This window comes from Cupressus sempervirens, chromosome 2 (genome assembly GCF_028749045.1).
Source record: "Cupressus sempervirens isolate cs-2001-9-10 chromosome 2, ASM2874904v1, whole genome shotgun sequence".
NCBI classification, from domain to species: Eukaryota; Viridiplantae; Streptophyta; class Pinopsida; order Cupressales; family Cupressaceae; genus Cupressus; species Cupressus sempervirens.
Genome location: NC_143119.1, coordinates 92,152,172 through 92,175,343, shown reverse-complemented (window position 1 = coordinate 92,175,343; position 23,172 = coordinate 92,152,172). Strand labels below are relative to the sequence as shown.

The 23,172-nt window shown below is 38.0% G+C and overlaps 1 pseudogene; it reads right to left on the bottom strand.

Moving 5' to 3' along the window:
• Window positions 1-22,868: 22,868 nt before the first annotated feature.
• The window catches only part of LOC149571185 (septin and tuftelin-interacting protein 1 homolog 1-like), a 122,780-nt pseudogene continuing 122,476 nt past the window's right edge, over window positions 22,869-23,172 (bottom strand).

Genomic DNA, 23,172 nt, shown 5'->3' with positions numbered 1-23,172 from the left:
CATCAAAGCTTGCAATTAGGCCTTTCAAGGAACTCTAACATCCAAGTTAACTAGTCAATTTACCACAAATGAGTTATAGGAAGAAAGGAATCAACCAAGTCATCTTCTCAATTAGATTCACCAAACTAAATACATAAGGAAACCATATCTTCAACATATTCATAATTAATAAATAAGGTGGGAAAATTCCATAGTCATAACATCTCACAATCTTTGTCAATAGTGTATTTCAACTACTTTCATGTGTACTCTTAACTCATATCACAAAGTCAAGTAGCAAGGCACATTAGGCATTGGAAACAAATGAAAAGGCCCTTCTCCAATTAGTATTTACAATAACCTTTGTAACTTATAAATTACCTTTCATATTGAAGAACCCTTTATGTTGGTGTAAATAATTGTTCACTATTTACACTTTACTTAAGTTTACTTAGGTCAATGCATTACTTTATTATTTATTAGTTTGACACCTAGGATTTTGCATACTCTTATTATTTGTCATGTTGACAACACTAGAGTAAGCAACTCTAATTCAGCACATGGTGTCTACAATACTGGAGTTTACATAATTAACTAAGTTATCATGTAGACAACACAGTTATTCGCACTCCTATTTTAGTACATGGTGTCTACAACATAATTTTATGTGCAACACCTTTGTAGGCTTATCCTCTCATCATCACACTTACTCCTATGCTTAATGGAGGATAATCCACTCCTAGTGGACATGTGTTTGGTTGTAAGACATATCAGTGTGCTAACTCCTAGGCATTCTAGAAGTATTATAGAGGCCTTCATATTCAAGCACTCCTAGCATGTATATGACAGAACATTGAATGACAATAAATCAATTTTGGATATTGTTATTCTAATCATACCTTGTTGGTCTATTCCTATGCTTGTGCTTGAGTTCCTTGATCTTGGGTGATTTTTTCCTAAGACAAATTCTTACATGGTATTAGAGCTATACCAAATTCTTACATGGTATTAGCACTGAGGAAAATTCTCTTCAAATAGCCATTGAGAGTGTCTAGAGATAGAGCGAACCTTGCCATTGCATTCAAAACATCAATTCGGTGAAATTTGACTATAAATTTGCCTACCCTAGGCCATAGTCAAATTTGAGGCAAACAAATTTGCAAACTGACACCTAAAGACTAGATTTGCAGAATTGGTATGATCATTTCAGATCTCTAAATTTAATTTTTAGATTTGCATATTTAATTATTTTATTATCTCCAATTTCTCTACATTATTTTTCGAATCTACGTATTTTGTCTAGAAAATTTTGGCCATTAGGCCAGTAGGGGAGAATTTTTGTAGGTAAAGATTGGAGCTTGCTAGTGCTAATCAAATATTGGCATCATATTTAGAAGGTCAAAAAACTTCCAAATAAACTTTTGTTTCACAAAAATAGAACATCTGAGGTGAAATTTAGGGTCATTTGATTTTTGGAGGCACGGTGGCAGTAATTCAAAAAAAATAATTATAGAGGCTATTTTCAAACAATGATATCTTCCTCATACAGACTCTTTTTTTTGAGCAATTTGTTTTGTTTTGGGGTAGAATTTCATAATCTACACATTGGTGCAGGATGTTTGAGATCCCTAATCCTAATTTTTTTTGCAAATCACAAATCTAATTTTTGCAACCTTAAAGGCTTAGTACGGGCTCATCTAGACACATAAGCAGGTTCCATTTTTTTTTTAAAGTGCATTTTTTTTGTCTACTTTCCAAATCTGTAATCAAATTATAGGCTTGTGTGGATATAAACACTACTTTTAGAATTAGGTTCTTTTCTGCATTATATTGCTTTGATTACTTTTCAAAATTGTTGTACATATGAGCTATAGTGTTTAGTGACAGATTTGAACCTCATAAGGTAGTTGTAAACATCAAAACGAGAAGTCCACTTTGTACATTTTGACAAGTGGCCTATTGTACATGCACTGCATATAAAGTGCCAAATCATATTTTAGGGGGGGTTGATTTTTTTTTTTTTGCATTTTGGGGGATACATTGATTAGTACATCATGGATGAGGAAGATTTAATTACCTTGACAACACAAAACTATAAGTAGTGGATTCAATTTTTTCTCACTTATCTTAGTCAGCATAATGCATTGCCATATGCGAAAGGACTTTCATACAATGGTGACATTGGTTCCATCATTTATCGTGCCCTCTTTCTACATATGGATATGGAGGTTATGGATTCACTTGATGACATGAAGTCAAATAATTTATATGATATTTGGATCTATCTTTGGGAGATGTATGTAGATCCACATATTCCTTCATTCCCAAAAGATCTTTTACCTCCAGTTGTAGTTGAATCCTCTCTTGATGAGATCACACCTCCTAATGCTTTTGTTGCTACTACTAATCTAGTTCTAGCCACAAATGCTTTTGAATCAATGCAACAGGAAACACCATGTCTTCCTACTTAACCTTTATGGGACGACTTCCTTCTAGCCATTGCAGGGTTGTTTATGGAGTCTCACATTAAAGATGTGGGAGACATCATCAATGATATTTGTCTTCTCTTTGTTGAGGCAAATACTTCATCCATTGCCACAGTGATAGGTTCATGTACTTTAGCACAACAAGGTACATATTGTCTTCCAGCTCTAACATTAGTGGATGACTTCTTGATAGATATTTTAGATTTGTTCATGAAGTCATACATAGTAGATTTGGGAGACAACATTGATGATATATATCTTCTCTTTGCTGAAGAAGATCCTTCTCCAATTTTTGTGAGGGCTCACTTTGACCCTCCTATTCATTCTCTACATGATTAGTCTTCACAGGTTGATATTATTATGGATCCTTATGTACAATAGTTACAAGAGGTCTCTTTATCATTTGAGGAGATAGTTGGTTCTTAGGGATAGGTTCTACATCCATCCTTGCTAGATCTACACTTATTATTTTCAGCAAGATTGGAAGGGGCAATCGTCAGTATCAACACAGGGACAGTTGAGCAAGTTTCAAGGACACCATTCATCTTTGGGATTCTTTCTACACATAGGGGAAGCATCTCATTTGTACCTATGATCTTGTTTCCTCTAAAGGGGAGGAACATTATTCAATAGTCAAGGATTAGCTTCTACATTGGAGCAGCTATCATTGATTGGCACTCTACGTTTGTGGGGGGGGGGGGGGGGGGGCGGCGGGGGGCGCAGGGGTGGGGGGGGGGTGGGTACCTTGTCTCCTTTCTTGTTCTCTTTTATGGGGGGACTTTTTCCTGTTAGGGTTTTGCCCTTCTTCTACTTCTCTTTTGTATATACTTGATGTATGTTGTAATGGGGGGGTCTTGATTACTCCATCCATCCATGCATCTTGTTTTTTTCATCTCTCTTTTTGGGGGAGAGTTTTTTCCATGAGGTTTTCCCTCTTTCTCTACTTTATGAGAGATTGCATTGCATTTTGTACATGGGTACCTAACGCGGCCTAGTAGTAGGGACCCATCATGCATTTTCATCCTAGCTTTCATAAGCTTAAGTGCATTCCCCTAAGTTGCACTTAAGGGGGGTGTTGGTGTAAATAATTATTCACTATTTACACTTTGTTGGCGCTCAAAATCGCAGCCCTGATTTTGAGCACCATAGTAGATTTGAGCCCTATAAACGCTTTTATATGCCTATGTACCTGGCTGTCAGTATGAGGCCTAAGAGGTGTTTAATGTTTCTAACACCTTCCATTCAGCCTGTCTACCTGTTCCATATGGTCAAATCATCATTCTGAGCTATTTGGCGAAGTCCTATTTTAAACAATTGTCAATCTTGCTTTTTCACCCAAGTGTCAGACAACGATAAGAGGCCTTGTTGGTGAGTGAATATCTCGCACCCAGAAATGTGTAATGACTTGCCACTTTGAGATTATCTAGTGTCCATATCCAAGAACATATGTTTCAGATTTTGAGTCATTTCAAGTTTGTCTGACTAGGTTTTGAATCCCTCGAAGTTGGTTAGTTACTGTTTTCATGCTTTTGCACTTTGCACCTAATTCTAGAAAGCCCTGTTTGACGAGTAATAACTTTTGACCAGTTGATCCAAGTGTTGAAATTCATGTTGCATTACATTGTAGGCCTCAGAGACTTCTTATGTTTCAAATTTCATATCATGATGAATCTATTTGACTAGTTTTCAAACGCGATTCCAAATGCAATTTCTATCCTTTGACTGGTGTTAGCATTTGCAGATTGTTTGGTACCCCTGTTTGGGATGTCAAATCTTGAGATCTGTGATTGGTAAGATTGAATGGATTTTACCACCATGTTTTACTCCAAAAATACTTTAAGTGTGTCAGTTTGCAAGTCATGACGAATCTGTCTGCACACTTTTCTAGGTCGTTTCCATTTGTAAAAAATCATTTCTGTCATTGTCTCCAATCTACTAATTCCAAGTAGCCTACTGTGACTGATCGCCATTTGTGCCCTATTATTCATCATGAGCCCAAATCACAGATCCATATTCACCTCGTGACAGTGAACCAATGCCCCAATTTTCATTTCCCCATGTGCTCATTTGCCCAGTTTTTTGAGCCAAATCCGAACCCAGTTTACTACTTTCTAACGTGTTTACTTGCAGGCGGTTCTAAAAGGTCAACTTTGATGATGAATATCTTCTGACTGGGAATTCTTCATAAGATGAAATCTGACAGGGTGAAAGTGTGTAGAGCAAAGAGTCAATATGCCAGTTTTCAGAGCCCGATCAGGTGTTCTGGTCAGTTTTTAAGGCCAGTCAATAGACCTTCTGGCACTAATTTGACAGTTTGTAGATCAGTGATAAAGTGAGTTTGAATTCATGGTTCAATGCTCAATTTTGTTTCCAATCAGTCTGAGAAGGTCATTGGATTAGTTTGAGGATTCAACTCTCCGAGAACCAAAAAAAAAAAATTAGCCAGACCCACTCTGGGGCCTGGCTAAATGCATCAGAATTGTGACAATCACAGATCTATATGGTTATAAAATGATGGGTGGAGATAAAAGTGAGGACTACCAATGAAAATAGGTTTAATTGCTATCCAAATTGCATAAAGGATAAAATCAAATAAAATAAATGCCTTGGCAGAGTAGGAGGGGCTCAAATAAATTTTGTCCTTGAAGCCAATCAAAAGCTTTAAAAAATGAAAAGCCAATCAAGGTGCATTAAAGCAAAGAATCCACCATAGTCAACGCCTTCCAAGAGGGAGATGCCAAACATGAAAGAATTAATGCATAATAGAGCAAGACCACGCCATTGAAGCAGGAAAATGCTTCACACTGAGCTGTAAACAGGGGAGAATCTGTGCAATAAAGAGGAAGCCGCCCAAGATGGAGAGAGAGCAACATTTTTGAAACAAGCAAACAACGTAGCTAGTCTCTCAAGATTTCCACGCTCCAAAATAGAGACCCGTGCAAATAAGAAGATGCTCAATGTATGAAAAATAATAAAGGCAGCTCGCCTGTTATGTCAAACAAAACCATATGCATCATAAAGGAGTGCGTACACATTCATAAATCCGCTAGTATTCAATGGAACTCACGCATAGTGAAATGAGCATGGGATTTTCGTGTTACAGCTAAAAATCAATGCAATTGGAGAAGCAGCACAAGCCACTGTCAAAGGATTAGAAAGCCACCAATGAGCAGAAATGGAGTTCCCCACGTGCGGCATTTAGACAAAGAAACACCCGCAAATCCATGCATGAGAAATCCACAGTGAGAAGAAGTCACGCATAAAAGAGGAGGCGACATTTATATAAAGCAAAGCCATGCCAATGAGAGGCATCCACAGCGGCTTAAAGAAAAGGAGATTCACGCAAAACCAAAGCTCGACCCATGAGCAAGCTTGTAGAGAACAAGAAAAACCGCCAAGTTTTGTAGTAGTCAAAACATTCAGCATGCACATCAAATAGTTTCTCACGCAAACAAGGGAGCTCCCCACACCTTCTAAAAGGAAGCTTGCAGTAGCTTAAAGCAAGGAACTTCATGCCTGTACAGATCAAGAGGCAAAGTGAGCCAAAAGGATGAACAGGTATAAAACATGATTAATCCCAAATTGGGGACATGACGCCTTCCCAAATGTTTTAAATACAACTTTAAACATATTAAGTTGTGTCTGAAAGACTCGCGACTTTTGGAAAGCCAAGTGTTAATTGTGGGACCTGACCCTGTTGGAGGTTGAGATGTATAATTTTAAACGAAAAAGCATGCCTAGATGATGATGTCATCAATTTGAAGCCCGTCAGAAAAGTAAAAATTCGGCTAGTCGCTATGGTGCTAGCCAGAAAATTTAAGAAATTTTGGCTAGCGACATAGCGACTGGCTGAAAAATTCATGCAGGAGCAATAGCGAATTGGATGGTGACAAGTGGTAGCAACAGAGTGACTGGGTAATGATGTGGCGAGCGAATGTTAGGAGCACACCAGATTGCGGCATGTGGCACAATCAACGATCCTCGTTACCTCGCTAAGGTGAACTTGCTCACCGATTAATATAGCGAAGTAGTGAGTGTGACATGGCATCCATGTACTGTGCTGATGTGGCACCGACCGTGATGAGGTGGCATGTTGATGAGGCAAAATAGAGGGCCAATGAGATGATGCCACGTGGCAGTCAGTCAACCTTGAGTTGACCACAGATTAAAAGGGTTAGGTAAATATTGAAAAGTTAAAAATAATAATATTTTATTATTATTTTCTAAAGTTTATACTTTAGATTTTTTCAAATTTTATAAAAAATCAAATGGCAGACATGAGTTTCTAGCAGAGGACTATTTTTCAAACAGACTTTCAGGAGGTTTCCAAGAGGCCAGATAGGCGATGTTATATATTGCCGAAATTGGGAGAAGACGAAATTTTCAATTTTGGAGTCAGTTTTTGCACAAGTATCAGTCTGTTTAAGCTACAAGAGGATTTGTCTTAGGTACCTGAATTGCAACCATTTTCAGATATCGAAGTCCAGAATTATTTTCCAATGTGGTAATGACTTGAATATCAGTAGCATATAGTGAAAATGCAGTTGGGGTCACATTTAAGTTAGTTATTTGGGGAGTTCACTAGCTTTTCATAAGGTAAATTAGATATTTTAGTGACTCAGCAAGTTTTCATCATTCAGAAATAGACATTTGCAAATCAGTTGTAGATAATGATGAAACAAAATTAGATCAGATGGGATGAAAGAAGAAAGAGGTTACTCAGTTGCACAGGATTGAATTTCAAGTGGACACTTGTCATCTTCAGAACAGATCCGAGAATTCTTTCTCTTCTATATCTTTCTTTCTTTCTATCTTTGTAAGGGTTCCAGTTCCAGTTTTTTGTTACTGGGAGACCATTGTTGGTAGGAAAGTTGCAGTCATTCTGTGAGACCATTTCTTTGGATCCAAAACTGTAATTCAACCTTCATTCTTCAGCAAATTTCTCTGTTGTATTGAGCAGCATGTATGTTTTATGAAAATAGTTCTTTTCTATTAGGTGATCTATGAGTTGTTTTCTGTATGTCTTTCATGTATTTGTTTTCAAGGAGAATGAATAAAATACAACAAAGATTTCCAAATTCAATTTGAGTCTTGTCTCATGTTTATGGATCTTTTATTTCTTCTAATTTGTGATCAAAGAGCATGAATTAGGTTGCATTTCATTTTGAAATGTATGTGGTTAAAATGTCTTGCATATGGATCAAAGAGCCATGTAATTGCTTGGTATTTATCACAGGGTTTGCAGATTTCATGGTGGGACATTTTGAGTATGAGATTCAAATCTGAAGCAGATGTCTATTCACAAGGTGAAGGATAGATCAGGGATCTGGATGTAGTAATGTGTCTCAGATTTTATAAAATATGTATGGTTATAATTCATTTAATTGCCCAATAGATAAGGCATTGATCAGAAATAGGATCACTAGATTTTGTTGCTCATATTTGGGTCTTGCTGATATCAACATTATTAATCAAACGCTTTTCCCCTTTCATGTTGAAGAGCTATAATAGAATGCCCTCACTCAGCTTATGAGGTTCCTAGATCTGCATTTAGCTACTGTAGATTGATGTTACTTCATGAGTTATCAGGAGAAATAAGGGTTTTATCTTTTTCATAATAGATTTAGTGTATGCTTTAACAACTGGTACCATATAAGGAATCTATAAGTTCACCCACCTAGGTTTTGCAAAGCCTAAAGTGCAGAAGGAGTATAGCCTTATAGTTGGCCTGGTGTCTGAATGGATGAGTTGAAAATGGGAGTTAGCTGCCCCTAAATGCATCTTGTTCTCATCAGGGTAATTGGAAATGGGTAACATTTTCAAACACCAACACACTTTACTTAAGTTTACTTAGGTCAATGCATTATTTTATAATTTATTAGTTTGACACCTAGGATTTTGCATACTCTTATGAGTTTTCATGTTGACAACACTAGAGTAAGCAACTCTAATTCAGCACATGGTGTCTGTAATACCCCAAAATTGGTTCATTGCCATGATCACCAATTCTGGTCTATTTTCAATCAATCCTAAGTCTTATGTCACTAGGAAATTCTAGTTCTGATTATCGCTACTTGACTTAATTGTCAAATGCAAAAAACCCTAATCTGCATTAATCATGCTATTTAGTTAATTCTTAAAGTATTGACTCATATTAGTCACACTAAACCTATTGATTAAGATTTAATTTAACCTAAAGTATTTACACTTTAATTAAATTAAATTATCTCCTAAGGCTAATGTACTAAGGAATTAAAAATATTTAATTTAATAACTATGCTTATTTTAATTAATTGAATGTAATTATTCAATTAAATAGAAAAGGCATTTATGAGGTCATATCTCATTTTGTTAAATTGAATATCTTTCCCAAATTCTATTTCTCAGTTCAAAATGGAAATTCTCAGTTAACTACTTCTTGAATTAGAAGTAACTTAATTCACTCACTCTCACACTAAAGTGAATCTAAGTTAACTATTTCTTGCACTCAAGATCTGAGTCAGTTAATTGCATCTATATTGGGAACCTTCCACTTTGACTAAATCTTGGCTTCAATCCTGACCGTCGATCTGGGTTTATCTCAATCATTGATGGATTCTAGGAATTCTATTTAAGGGACTCATAATTCTTCATTACAGAGGTTGAATTGAATTTGCATCAAATCTCTGCTGAATTATGCACTCACTAACTCATTATTAGCATAAGCTTTCCATTTCTTAGATTTAAATATCATATAGTTTTAATATGCATACATATACTCTAATTTGTTTTATAGATTGTTAGATTAATTGCATATCACATAGACTAAAATGCATTCAAAACCCTTAATTCTAGAATGTTTTAGTTGCCTACATCTCAACTCTGAGAGCATAAATAGGCAAAATCCTTCTAGATAGAAGGCAATAGGTCACACTATCGGACCTCTTGGATGAACTATCTTATGTTCATTCTAGGATGAATCCGCAAGTAAGGACCATGTTGAAAAGTGTGTGTGATGTCTAAAGCCACATTCCACATATACATTTTTAGCGCCCACCATGGGGCTGAGAAAAATAGTTTTCTAGCCTCATTTTTTTCATTTTTTGTCATTTTTATTATTCTATCTGTACTGTTCTGTACAAATTCCCAAATTTTTGTGCGATAAATTTCATTTTCATGTGAAGATTTGAAGGGTTTAGCATGTGTCTATAAGAATTCTCATGCAAAAAAGTGCTCAATTGCACAAGTCTTTGCGTGACACCTCATTTTCTCATGCGGGTTGGTGAAAGATCCTACGCAAGATTTTGCGCAAATTTTTGAAACAGCAAGGTTAATTTTGTTATTTTTCAACATGATGTTCATTATCTTTTTTACTAATGTGTTTTTCTCTGAAACATTAATATTCTATTTTTCTAGTTTTTTGTAGCTTAATGGTTGTTTGCAAGACATTTGACGAAGATTCCTTATACAAACCATTCAAACATGAACTAACTATTTGTTTGTAGGATGATTGTCGAACATACGTTCATCAAAGAAAACATTAAAACCCACAAAACAATGTGTCTTCTTTCCTATTTTATAAACATAGTCTAAATAGGGCTTGTGAACTTCTTAGGGTGCAAGATAGAATAAAAAGGGATTATGCTCTTCACCACTTGGAGGTCATGACCAAGGTTGAATCAAAAACCCATATGCTTCTAAACGATGACATTCTGACAGAGGCAAGCAACTTAGTGGTTCTTTAGTGGTGATCCTTTTCTATGATGAGATGATGATTTCCTTTGAGGGAATCAAAATCTTTAGGAAGGATGAGTCTAGATTGATTAAGCTAAGTCGATAATTAACTTATTCTACTTGTTTGGGTGAGAAAGTAAGGTAGAGGAGTATGCTCTTTCCCCTTGAGGGAAATTAGAAACTTTGAGCCTTGCATTCGAACCACCAGCTTGAATCAATCCTTTGGAGGGCCTATCAAAGTGATCCAACCTTTGGGAATGGCCCAAGTGAGCACACTCCTTTCACCAAATATTCCAACTCACTATAATCAAGATGCTTTGTAGAGTGAAAGACTCCAAAGATGGATTAATTTCTTTCCCTTGATTCTTGATATCGCTTATCAAGGGGAAGCTATGTCTGTTGCACTGGCCAACACTAGCCCCAGTCTGGCTAAGCAAGTGTGTGCACTCTTAGATGTTGGTGTAGCCTGTTGGTCTCAACTCCACTTGCAGAGCCATTGAGGATTAATACAAATAGAAGCCAAGTAAAAACCTCTTAGTTAGAAGCTACCTGGTTCACCTCTGAAAGGAGGCATAATCTTTGTGCAAGGAAGGGGAAGAATCTCTCTTTTAGAACTCACCATAGGCATGCTACTAGATGTTTGAAGGTGGTATACATGCTTTTCCCCTACTGCAAGGGCACTTATTTAGCTGATTCTATTGAGTCCTCTGAATACACCAAAAACATGGGCACCCTCTAGGGGGTGACACGGCTGTGTGAGGTGCACACATGTGCATAATTTGTGGGACAAAGGTTTGGCCTTCTCTACCATTTCCTATTTCTAGGGATAAAGTGTGTTTGTTATTGAGTCCTAAACATGTCCAAACCTACTTAAACAAACTGAAATTCAAGACTCCCTTGTCCCTCTAAGTTGCTTTGCCCTCAGTCGGATTGTATTTGAATACTGCTTGCTTCCTGCATTCTATTAAAAACACTTTGTCTTGCTTGAAACCCAACATCACTTTCACAAATTTGGAAATCAACCCTGCAATCTATCTGTTATCAGTCAAACAAACCTACAACCTATCCAGAAACATCCAAAACTATTGAAAATCTCTTTGAAAATCCAACTCTATTGTTAGTTTGGACCTAAATTTTGTGCACAATCTTGCATTTCTTCACATGAGCCTATCCAGATTCTTGCACAAAGACTTCCATAGATCTGCATGAGATCTTTCTGTTGTCTTTTGCCAAACTGGTCATTTCTTTGCATGGCCTTGAGCACATCCTCGTGTGAGGTTATATTGTTGTTTTGAGATTTTGCATTCCCCAGTGTACTTTCTCACACGCCTCATAGAGAATCTTCGCATGAGACCTTGTTCTAAAACTGTCAAATTAGCTTATTCAAGCAATCTATAATCTATGTCTACTCAGTTTCCTACATTGAGTTGTCCCTTCTCTATCTATAAACAATCTCAAATAGTGGCATTTAGCTTAACTAAAGATTTGTGGTCTACACTTTGGCTAGTCTCGTCTCTCATTATCTTGTTTGTGTTTCTTAGTGTTTTTTATACTCTGTGTTGTGATAGTCATAACCCAAGGCTATTCTAGCCTTCACTCAGACTACTCATACCTTAGTATACAACACTCTTCCTTTTTGAGACTATGTTTAGTATGATTCCTATATTGGTTCTTGCTTCTTGTCCTTGTCTATGATTGTCGCAACAAGAAGTGGCAACGTATTTTATCCTCTTAGACTTAGGCAAGGTCATGTTAGGGGTTGTAATCATGGCAGAGATTGCATTTGTTTTGTTACACAGTCTACATCCAGTTCTTCTAGTGAGGCATCTTCATGATCTCCCTTACCTGTCAGGTCACCTCGAGTCTAGCAAACATTCTCCATAAATTTGTGACAAACTAGGAACCCTTTGTATCAAGACAATCTTGAGACTAGTAGAGGTCCCTTATCTCTGAATGAAATGTCAAACTTCCTTTTTAAAGGACCTTTTGAATCACAACATACTAAAATTGAACACATTCCTACAAGGACGGATCACGAACCTAAACATGGTAGTCATAGCAAACATCAATAACAACCTAGGAATGACAAAGAGAAAGACCATGACACCGATGAGGAACAGGAAGAGGTGGAAATACTTCCTAAACACATAGCAAAATGCCAAAAAGACAAAAAAATTCAAAAGGTCATGGAAATTCTACTCAGCAAAGAGAAAGAAAAGTACTTTCTCAAACTTTCTCAAGAGGGAGCTAAGCTACCCTCTCATTTTGATGTGGAAACCATAGTCACACCTGAAGAGGAAATTGGGACCTCCAAACTCCAAAAACAACTAAAAATCATGCAAGACTAACTGGCTCAGATGATGTATGAGAAAGAGAAACCTGCTAAGACATTCACCTTAGATGCTCTTTGTCCATTTCCATTTGACAAGAACATAGACATGCCTCCTTTCCCAAGAGGAGTAGAACTACCTAAGTATGACAAATACTTTGGAACCACCAATCCCCAAGATCACTTGTGAGAATTTGGTATCTTGTCTATGGAATTTATGCATTACCAAACATATCTCATGAATTTATTCCCCAGAAGTCTAGGTGGATAGGCTTTGGTGTGGTTCTCACACTTGCCTCCCAGTATCAAGATGTTTGATGAAATTGCCAACTTGTTTGTCTATCACTATTCCCATAACATTCAAAACCCTGTCAATATTCAAGATCTATGTAACCTTAAGAAGAAAGTTGGGGAGCCCTTCCTCACATTCCTCTAGCAGTGGAGACAACTATACACTAAATATTTACGCAAGATTCCAAAGACAGAAAAGCATGATATCTTCATTGACAATCTCCTACCTGATTTCGAGTATAGAGTCCAACTTCAAGGTCTGTGTACCTTTGAAGACATGATCACACAGGCCATCCACATAGAGGAATTTATGGTCAAAAAGGGTGAAATCACACTACAGAAGGACATAAAACAAGGCTACACCTCAAACAAGGACAAAACTAAGTATGTCAACAAGAACTGAGAAATTGTGCATGATGGGGTTGTTGACAATGTCACTCCTAAACTTACTAAGGCAACCTTTAATCTCACAGATGGCCTCAATGTGGCCAAAAATGTTGAGAAACCTATGCTTGACAATAAGACATATGTAAACAAATTGAGAAACTCATGGGCCACACGTCCTGAGCGAGATTATACACCCCTGGAAAAACCTTTGGATGTGGTTTACAAAAAATTGTTACAAAACAAGCTTATTTAACCACTGGACAACTCTCACCCTTATGATCTACAACCACGTCCACCATGGTGGAGTGAAATTGCATTCTATGAGTACCACTAGAATAAAGGGAACAAAACTAACAACTGCATGAACTTATGCCACAAAGTCCAGGACATGATACACACTGGTGACATTGTGGTAGATGGACATAACAAAAACTTGGATCACAAGGCATTCAAAGAGCCCTTCTCAGCCTACGAAAAGGGGGAAAGTTCAAAACCAAAACCTAACAATAAGGTCAACTATGCATACTCTAATGATGACAATGTGGTAAACATGGTTGAACCTATGGAATTTGAATATTGTGATGTCATTACCATCAAGGGCAAGCAAGATAATGATAAACCCAAGGCACCATTTTTCTTGAGGGTCCCTACTTCCAACATAACAAACAACACACCTTTACAAAATTGTGTTAATACTATCATCTGCTCTCATGTCAAGTTGGTGCTTAAAGGTCCTACACCTTCTACTCCCAATCCTCAACAACATAAAGACAAAACCCTTGCTGGTCCATCTGGCAAAGGTGAAAACTCGTGACAAATTTAGTAGCCACCAACTATAGTGTTCTCGATTAGTTGAAATGAACTAATTCTCAAATCTCCATCTTTGAGCTGCTTAAAATCTCACCTACTCACAAGAAGATTCTGGACAAAGCCCTCATTGAGGCAAATGTTCCTCAAGATCTTGATCTTGAGTGATTTCAATCCATGGTAGGTCACTTGACCTCACCTTATTTTATGTACTTCTCTAAGGAGGATGATAACTCACTAAGTCACCCACACAATCAACCTCTACACATCGAGATCATGATACATCAGACATGTTTTTGTAGGGTACTCATTGATAATGACACTGGCCTAAACATTGTCTTTGCTTCTTTGCTTAGACAATTGAATTATTCTGAGGACTCTATTGATCCTCAATGCATTATCACTATCAAAGTTTATGATGAAGTTGAATGAAAGTATCTAGGTCTTATGGTCTTACCCATTTGCATCAGTCCTGTAGAAAGGGATGTCACCTATCAAGTGCTTGACATTCCCTTCGCTTATAACATTCTACTAGGATTTCCCTAGATACATGAGATGTGCCATCCACATATCACCAATGCGTCAAATTCCCATTTCATGGCTCCAAAGTTACTATTCTTGCCACTACTTGCTATACCTACAATATGCTCAAAGCTACTGAAAATTTTGTCCTTGCTAATAAGGAATAAACTGATTATCATGACAACAAGCTAAAACAAATCGAGCAATCATTCAAACAAAAAGAAACTAGCATAGAGGAGTACCATATTGAACTAGTGTTGTCATTAACATCTCTTCCAAAGTTTCCTCATCGTTATGGGAGACCCTCAGAGGCAAAGAAGTCATTTGTGTTGACGCCTCAAACCAAGTATAATGGCACTTTTGTCAAGGCTACATTTCCCCTAGAGGATGAAAGTGAAAATAGAGCCATTTTTGCATGGGTTTACAGAGAGGAGACTCCAATAGATCTAACAGAGCAAGCTCGAGAGATCACTCTTGAGAAATATGGGTTTGGTCTTAGAGTCATGATGCATTTTGGCTACAAGAGAACTAGCCCTATTGGGTGCAATAATAATGGCCTAATTGATTCTATCAAGGCAATAGCTCAAAGAAATAGTGATACAACTGGTCTAGGTGTTGAGAAGGTTCCATTCCATTTGGGAGCTAATAAGTTCATATCAGAACCCAAGAGTTCATCTGAAAATGAGTCACAAGCTGAGTCCAATACTCAAGATGATCAATCTAATGAGGAGGATACCTATCCTTATCCTATTCCTCATGATCTTGCTAAATTCTTTGCTGAGCCAGATGACTTTGTGCCACATGCCAACACTGTGGATGATACTAGTGATTCTTCTAAGGACAATACTGGTCAACCCAAAGCTCATTCAGAAAAGGGAGAATCTAATCAATCATTGTGTATTGAGTACTTGTGTAAGAACCTAGATGATGAAGGAAATTATGTCCCTATCATTATTAGGGAGTTCTACAGTCTCTCGCCATGTAGCATCGATTCTAAGGAATATGAGTTTGACTCTCTTTCAAAAGCAACTACTGATAAAGATATTGACCAAGTTCATGTCTATGAAAACCAAATCGAAGTGGGTGAAATGTCTAGGGTTAGGTCAAATGGGTCTAATCCAACTAGTATCCTAGAGTCATCAATTGCTAATGTTAGTACTTAGAGGCATTTAAACACACTTGTGAATGAAGTCGTCATAGGTCTTGAATTGCTGATCCAAGCACTTAATGATTATACCATGAATGCAATCGAACCTGTTACTACTCTTTCACTCACACATCCTGAGCTTATAGACTAGAACCTTAATGCATCTAGTGAAGTCCCCATGTTCCAAAATGACTATGCTCTTGCCTACTACCTAAACATTGTCAAACTTGTAACATCTTCCACCAGTGAGCACAGTGTCAACATGACTGAAGCTGACATCAAATATCTGTCATACAATTAAAAAGAAAAAATGCAAAAGGTCTGATGGTGAAAACCACATTGTGGTAGTGTCGGAACCCAAAAAATTTAAAACAAAATATGTATCCAAGAGTGAAAACTTCTCTGAGGTGCCTGCAGATGAGATATTTGGTGCACTTTCGAGTCACTTCCATGAAAGATCATTAGTGTTGATAGAGCCAACATAGCCGATTAACCTGGGCATAGAAGAACATCCTCATATGATACATCTGGCATAGTCATTTTCTCATGAAGAAAGGGAGGAATTCATTTCCTTCTTCTGAGAGAAGAAGATAAATTTTTCTTGGACATATTCTGACATGCCAGGACTAGATCCTAATATTATTATGCATCATTTTTCCATTGCACTAGGCATCAAACCAGTTAAACAAAAACTTCAAAAAATGCAGCCTTATGTTGCATTGCTCATCAAAGCAGAACTAGAGAAACTTCTGAAAGTAGGATTCATTTGTGCAATTGATTATGCTAAGTGGATATCCAACATTGTCCCAGTCTCCAAGCACGATAAATCTATCAGAGTTTGTAATGACTTCCATAATCTCAACTTAGCATGTCCAAAGGATGATTTTCCACTTCCAAACATTGAAATGATAGTGGATATGACAGTAGGATATGAGATGCACTCACTCATGGATGGGTTTTCTTATTATAATCAGATAAATATTGTGACAGAAGATCAGGAGAAGAGTACTTTTACATGTACATGGGGAACTTTCTGCTAGAATGTAATGCCATTTGGCTTGAAAAATGCTGGGGCAACCTATCAAAGATCAGTTTCTACAATTTTCCATGACATGATGCATAAGACCATGGAGGTCTACATGGATGATACCTTGGTCAAAAGTGCAAAATGCAATACTCATCTGCAAGATTTGGGACCCATCCTAGACCGCATGGAAAAATTTAGTCTTCAGCTCAATCCTAAGAAATGTGCATTTGGCATCACATTAGAAAGTTACTAGGATACATCATGTCTACAAAGGAATTGAGGTGGATCTGAAGAAAGTTCAAGAAATTATGGATATGCCTTCACCTCAAAACATCAACCTGATGAGAGGTCTACAAGGAAGACTCCAATCTATTTGCAGGTTCATCTCACAGTTGGCAAATAGATCACAACCCTTCACAAAGACTTTACATAAGGGTGTCAAATTCAACTAGATTCAGGATTGTGACCAAAGCTTAACATAGATCAAACAACATCTTGCCAATCCACTAATCCTAATGCCTCCTATCTATGGGAAGCCTTTGATTTTATATATTTCAGCAATTGAAACATCTGTAGGTATCTTATGAGCTCAAGAGGACAATGACAACAAGGAGAGAGCTATTTTCTACTTAAGTTGTACATTGATCTCTTATGAGAGGAACTATAGCATCATTGAGAAAGCTTGCTTGATAGTTGTCTTTGCTTCCCAGAAGTTGAGACACTACATGCTTGCTCACACTATGTGGCTAGTAGCTAAAATAGATCAACTGAAGTACTTTCTAAGTAAGGCAGCTCTTATAGGAAGATTGGCTAAGTGGGTTATGATACTCAGCAAGTTTAACATTCAATATGTTGAATGCAAAGCTATCAAGGGATAGGAAATTGCGGATCAGCTAGCAGATGTACCTATGCAGAGTCTCCTACCAATGAACATTGATTTCCCTAATGAGTCAATTCTGACACTCACACACCAAACATGGGTCATGTTCTTCAATGGTTCCTTCACACAATAAGGATCTAGTGTTGGATTACTCTTCATAACACCATAGAGATATTCATTTCCCAAAGAATACAAGATTATGTTTCCTTTTACAAACAACATTGCTGAATATGAGGCTTTGATCAATGGCATGAAGATCACTGCTGAATGGAGAGAGGATCAATTAGATATCTTTAGAGACTCTTAGCTTATAATCAACTAGGTTAATGATGTGTGTCAAACAAAGGATGAGAAATTAGTTCCTTACAAACACATGGTTGATGACTTAAAGAATTATTTTGCACACATCACCTTCCAGGAAATTCCTCATGCAGACAATAAAGAAGCTGATGCAATGGCTACTTTGGCCTCCTTGCTATAGATGCCTAAAAATGATCATCGACATGAGTTCTTGGTGGAAACATTACACTACCCAACCTATGACACCCCTAATTTTAGGATGATCTATTCTATTGTAAGAGAAGACTCATCCCGCTACCATCACATCTATTCTTACCTCTATAATCAAACCATTCTGGAAGGTCTAACCTGGAATGAGAAACATTATCTAATCTACAATGCTTCATGATATGTCATTATTATTGATGATCTTTTTAGGAGAGGCCTTGATGGAACACTCCTTAGGTGTTTAGAACTTGAAGAGTCCAAACACGCATCAATTGACATTCACGAGAGCATTTGCAAATCCCACTCAAATGGCTTGACACTAGCTCGCAAACTCATTAGAGTTGGTTACTATTGGCCTAAAATAGAGCAAGAAACTATCGAGTACACTAAATCCTGCAAGCAGTGCCAACTCCATGTGAATCTAATCCACCTTCTAGCTAGGGAGCTGATTCCATCTACTACAACATGGCCATTTCAACAATGGGCCTTTGACTTGGTGGGTGAAATTCACCCAACCTCTTCTAATGGACATAAGTTCATTATCATAGCTACAGACTACTTCATGAAGTGGATAGAGGCAGTACCTCTCACAATAGCAAATGGAAAAATTGTAGCTCTTTTTATTACAAACTACATCATCTATAGGTATGGTGTACCGTCCTCAATCATTACTAACAATGGAGGATAGCTCAAAAATAAAGACCTCAAGGAACTATGCAAGAAATTCAAAATCACACAACATTAGTCTTCTATTTATTACCCCTAGGGTAATGGCTAGGCTAAGGCATCCAATAAGGTGATTCTTAAGATCCTTCATCACACAGTCAGCAAATCTAGGAGAAACTAGCACCTCCAGATTAATCCAGCCTTGTGGGTATATAGAACAAGCATTAGGAATCCAATGGGTATGACGCCCTTTGCTTTGGTTTATGGATTAGATGTTGTGCTTCCAATAGAGGTTGAGATTCCTACCTTGAGAATCTCTATGAAAGGCCTTATTACTGATGAAGATTATAGGATAGCGCAGCTTCAAGAGCTAGTGCTACTAGATGAATGTCGATAAGTGGTGTGTGATCATCTATGAGCTTATCAATAGTGAATGTCAAGAAGCTACAATCGGAAAGTCAGGCCATCTGACTTCCAACTTGGTGATCTTGTCCTTAGAGAGAACCCTAAGAATCAACAACAATGAGTCCAAAAAAGAAAAGTTTGAACCAAACTAGCTTGGTCCCTACATCATTATTGCAGTGTATGGATCTGGTGCTTACCAGCTTTCCACAGCTGAGGGAGAAATGCTTAAGGAACCAGTTAACACTCTCTACTTGAAGTGGTTTTACAGTTGATCTGATCTCGTCAGCTCTTTGTACATATCTAAATATCCTAAAAAATTCTTAAAAATCAGAAAAAGTCTTGAAAAAAATTGTTACCCTAGTGAAAACCTAGCAATAGGTACCTTGGTAACACCAAAAAAATTGAAAAATCCAAAAAAAAAACTAAAGCTCTACCAAGAAGGTAAAAACCTAGTAAATAGGCACCTCTTGTTCCCAATGCACCATCTTGCAATGCATCTTCTAGCTATTTGTATAGTTACTTTATTGCTTTTCCCACTTTCCACTCATGTATCCATGGATTGATCTTGTCACAACTTGGGGGCATTCCCCTTCAATGTCATAAAATCTCTTTTGCGATAGTCGCCAATGGTCCTCACTGCGTCTACCTACTGTCACTAGTGTCACTATTTTTTAGATTCTCCTCACAGAATCTCTTTCACGATAGTCACCAGTAGTCTTCACTGTGTTTTCCTACTATCACTAGTGTCACTCTTTTTGAGATTCTCCTCACAGAATATCTTGCACGATAGTCAGCAGTGGTCCTCACTACATCTACCTATTGTTGCTAGTGTCACTTTTTCTCAAGATTCTCCTCATAGAATATCTTTCACAACAGTCACAAGTTGTTTTAGCTGTGTCTACCTACTATTTCTCAAGTTAAATTTTGAGATTCCTTTATGGAAGATCTCTCTTACATAAATCACCAGTCATTCTAGTTGTGTCTATCTACTATTGCTCAGTTCTCTTTAAGTTCTTCATCTTGAAGATACCTCCTTGACCTCAATCACTAGTCATTCTAATTGCATCTATCTACTATTTTCACCCTACTAAAGAGATTTCTTTCATCCATGTTCTGAACACTAACACTTGACATCAATCCTATAACACAAAAATGAACTCAAAATGATGAACTTGTTTGCGTATGCTGAGCATTTTTCTTTGGTTTTTTCCTTTTGCTTTTATCATGTCTCCCTTAGCAACTAGATGATCTCATTTCGGACTAGAAAAGTGATGACTGGGGGCATGGTCTTTTCTTTGTTTTGTGTTTGCGGTTTAGTTCCAATAAGTTGACATATTCCTATAAGAGGGGTGTCCACTATAAGAGCCTCCATATTGTATTGGATGGCCGGGTGTAACTTGACTCCTTTTATACAAATACATCAATAATGTTGGTTCTTCTCCTTGTCTATTGGAGTGAACTCTTCATGCTATAGTATATTTTGATACTCATCTTGCTAAGTGAACGTATGGGTCACTACACATATATCTAGCACACTTTTGTCCCAGGTTACGAATGCAAGGGTCATTGTGGACAGAATAAATACTAAGTACTTAGCATAAGATGGATCTCTTGTGTGTTTGGTGTGTCTGCCATGCAAGCAACATTCTAGTCATCCTAACATTTATGCTCTGATGCTTATGTTAACTTGCTACATCAAAAGGGATGAATGTTTTGGTCATTCTTGCTTCTTCTGCCTCGAATTCTTACATTTAATCCCAACAAACTTATAATATATGTCCTATTCATATTCCCATGATTGCAATGTCAGTGGGAATTGTATGACATAGAGGATTTTTTCCTATGGTTAGTGATGATAAATTCTCAAGGCTTGGTAACCAGACCTAGGGTTGCATTTAGCATAGTCTTGCATTATCATGTGATTCAATTGAAACTCTGTTTCCATCCTTTGTGATGGGGGATTGTGGATCTCTTCAACCATATTAGGATTCTCCATAGCTACACAAGCATTTGGTTCTTTGGTTCATATTCACGCGCTCCTCGAGGGGATACCTGTCACTATCAAACAAAAATATGAACACTTCATGAGATGTCAGTTCATTTCCATATGCATTACATCCATACACTCATGTCATTTACATTACATAATCAAATCACATCACATCAAATATGCATCCATTACATCACATTTTGCATCTCATAATCATCATATAAACATCTCATGTACATCAAAGGAAAAGATAGACAATGACAATAACATGTACACAATACTACTCCACTCAAAATCTCATATATATATCAATGATTATCTGTTAGTACAAAAAATGAGTGCTACTCAAGCACTATCAATCAAAAATGATACAAAATGGTGCTACCACACTAATCCATACATAGCTAGAATCAAAATTAGAGGTAAGAATATCATATATCTAGCTGTGGCCTACACCATCACCTCCTGAAGGAGGAGGAGGAGGAGGCAGCATGTCTAGTCTCACTAGCGAGCGTGCACCTCCAAAATCTCATGCATACTATGAGAAGCGAGGCACTTGTTGAGCCTCATCTGGCAGAACTGCAGGGTAAGATGCAAAGTAATAGGCCACTCATGCCATCTATAATCTCACCTCATCTAGGAGTATCTCTGCCCTTCGCTCACCTGCCTAAACCCACTCTCACAATCTCTAGATCTCCTAATCCCGCTTGATGATTCGTGCATCTCTCATTGCCACCTATATCTGCAACTCTCTAATCTGCCAAGAGGCCTAGTGTATCCACTCTCTCTATCACTGTAGTGCATCCTAAGGTCCTATAACAGGCTTCTCCTTTATCTCCTTGTCTAGCATCTCAGGTGCCTGCTCTACATGTGCCTACTCCTCCATCCTTGGCCTTTGTCGTCGGCTTTGCTCCCCACCGCTACTACTGGCACTTGGATCCAACTCCATCTAATGTGGGAGAATCTACACCTATCTGAGCCTTTATCACACCTATGGTAGTGGACCCTGTGGGGCCTACTGGGGAGTCTGTGCTGCTATCCCTAGGGGATCTATGAAATGTGGAAAGGGGTGAGTAATGAAATACACCTGATATGCTGATGTCACCCCTACATCTAATACCTCAGGGGGGTAATCCCACTATGCTACAACAAGGTTGTGCACATCAATCATGGATCGCCCAGGATCTAATCTCGTTGGTCATCCTCATGTTAGGTCTCGAGCTATCCTCGCATAGGCACAATACTCCTAGGAGACATCCTATGGCCACCCATACTGCCTCCACACCCGTGTGATAGCAAACCTTTCAATAATTTGTGTGGTCCTGCCCACCAGTGGCTACAAGAAGAACATCTAACCTAGCTCTCTAGGAGTGTCATCCCAATCTGCTATCTCTTGCCAAGGCCTCCATACAATGGAGACTAGGTCATCAAGATAGGTCCTCCAATGATCTATCTTCCCCAGGCCTGCCTAGGTAATCTGTCCCCTGTATCTGCATATATACGACTCCATAGGCTCACAAGCATCCTCAAAAATGGGCCTCGTCACTGGCAGGTGCTCCCATACCTAGATTTGCAAAACATAAACTCTAGCGGCCATGCTCTTCTGCTCATGATATACAATCTTGTGCATCTCATAGAACATGTGTGCCAGTATGCATTGGCCCCATCCAAATCACTCGAGAGAATCAAGCATATGTTGTAGCATGATCCCCCATCTACACTCTAGCCCATGTTATCCTCTGTCCAACACCAAGAAGTAGCTGATGAATATAGCCAAAACTGAAGCCAACTTTTTCGTCTGCCCATATGTATGGACGAGCTCATCCCAGGTGATGACTCGCCCTATTGCTAGCTCTCTTTGAAAAATAGCCCATAGCGCCTCTGTCCCTGCTTGAGACACTGTGTCGTAGACTACTCTTGGCCCATGGAAGGGGATCTACAGTATCCTGTATATGTCCTCAGGAGTAATCATCATCTCTCCCTACGACAAGTGAAATGTGTTCGTTTTCGAATGGAAATGCTCAACCAAGGTAGTC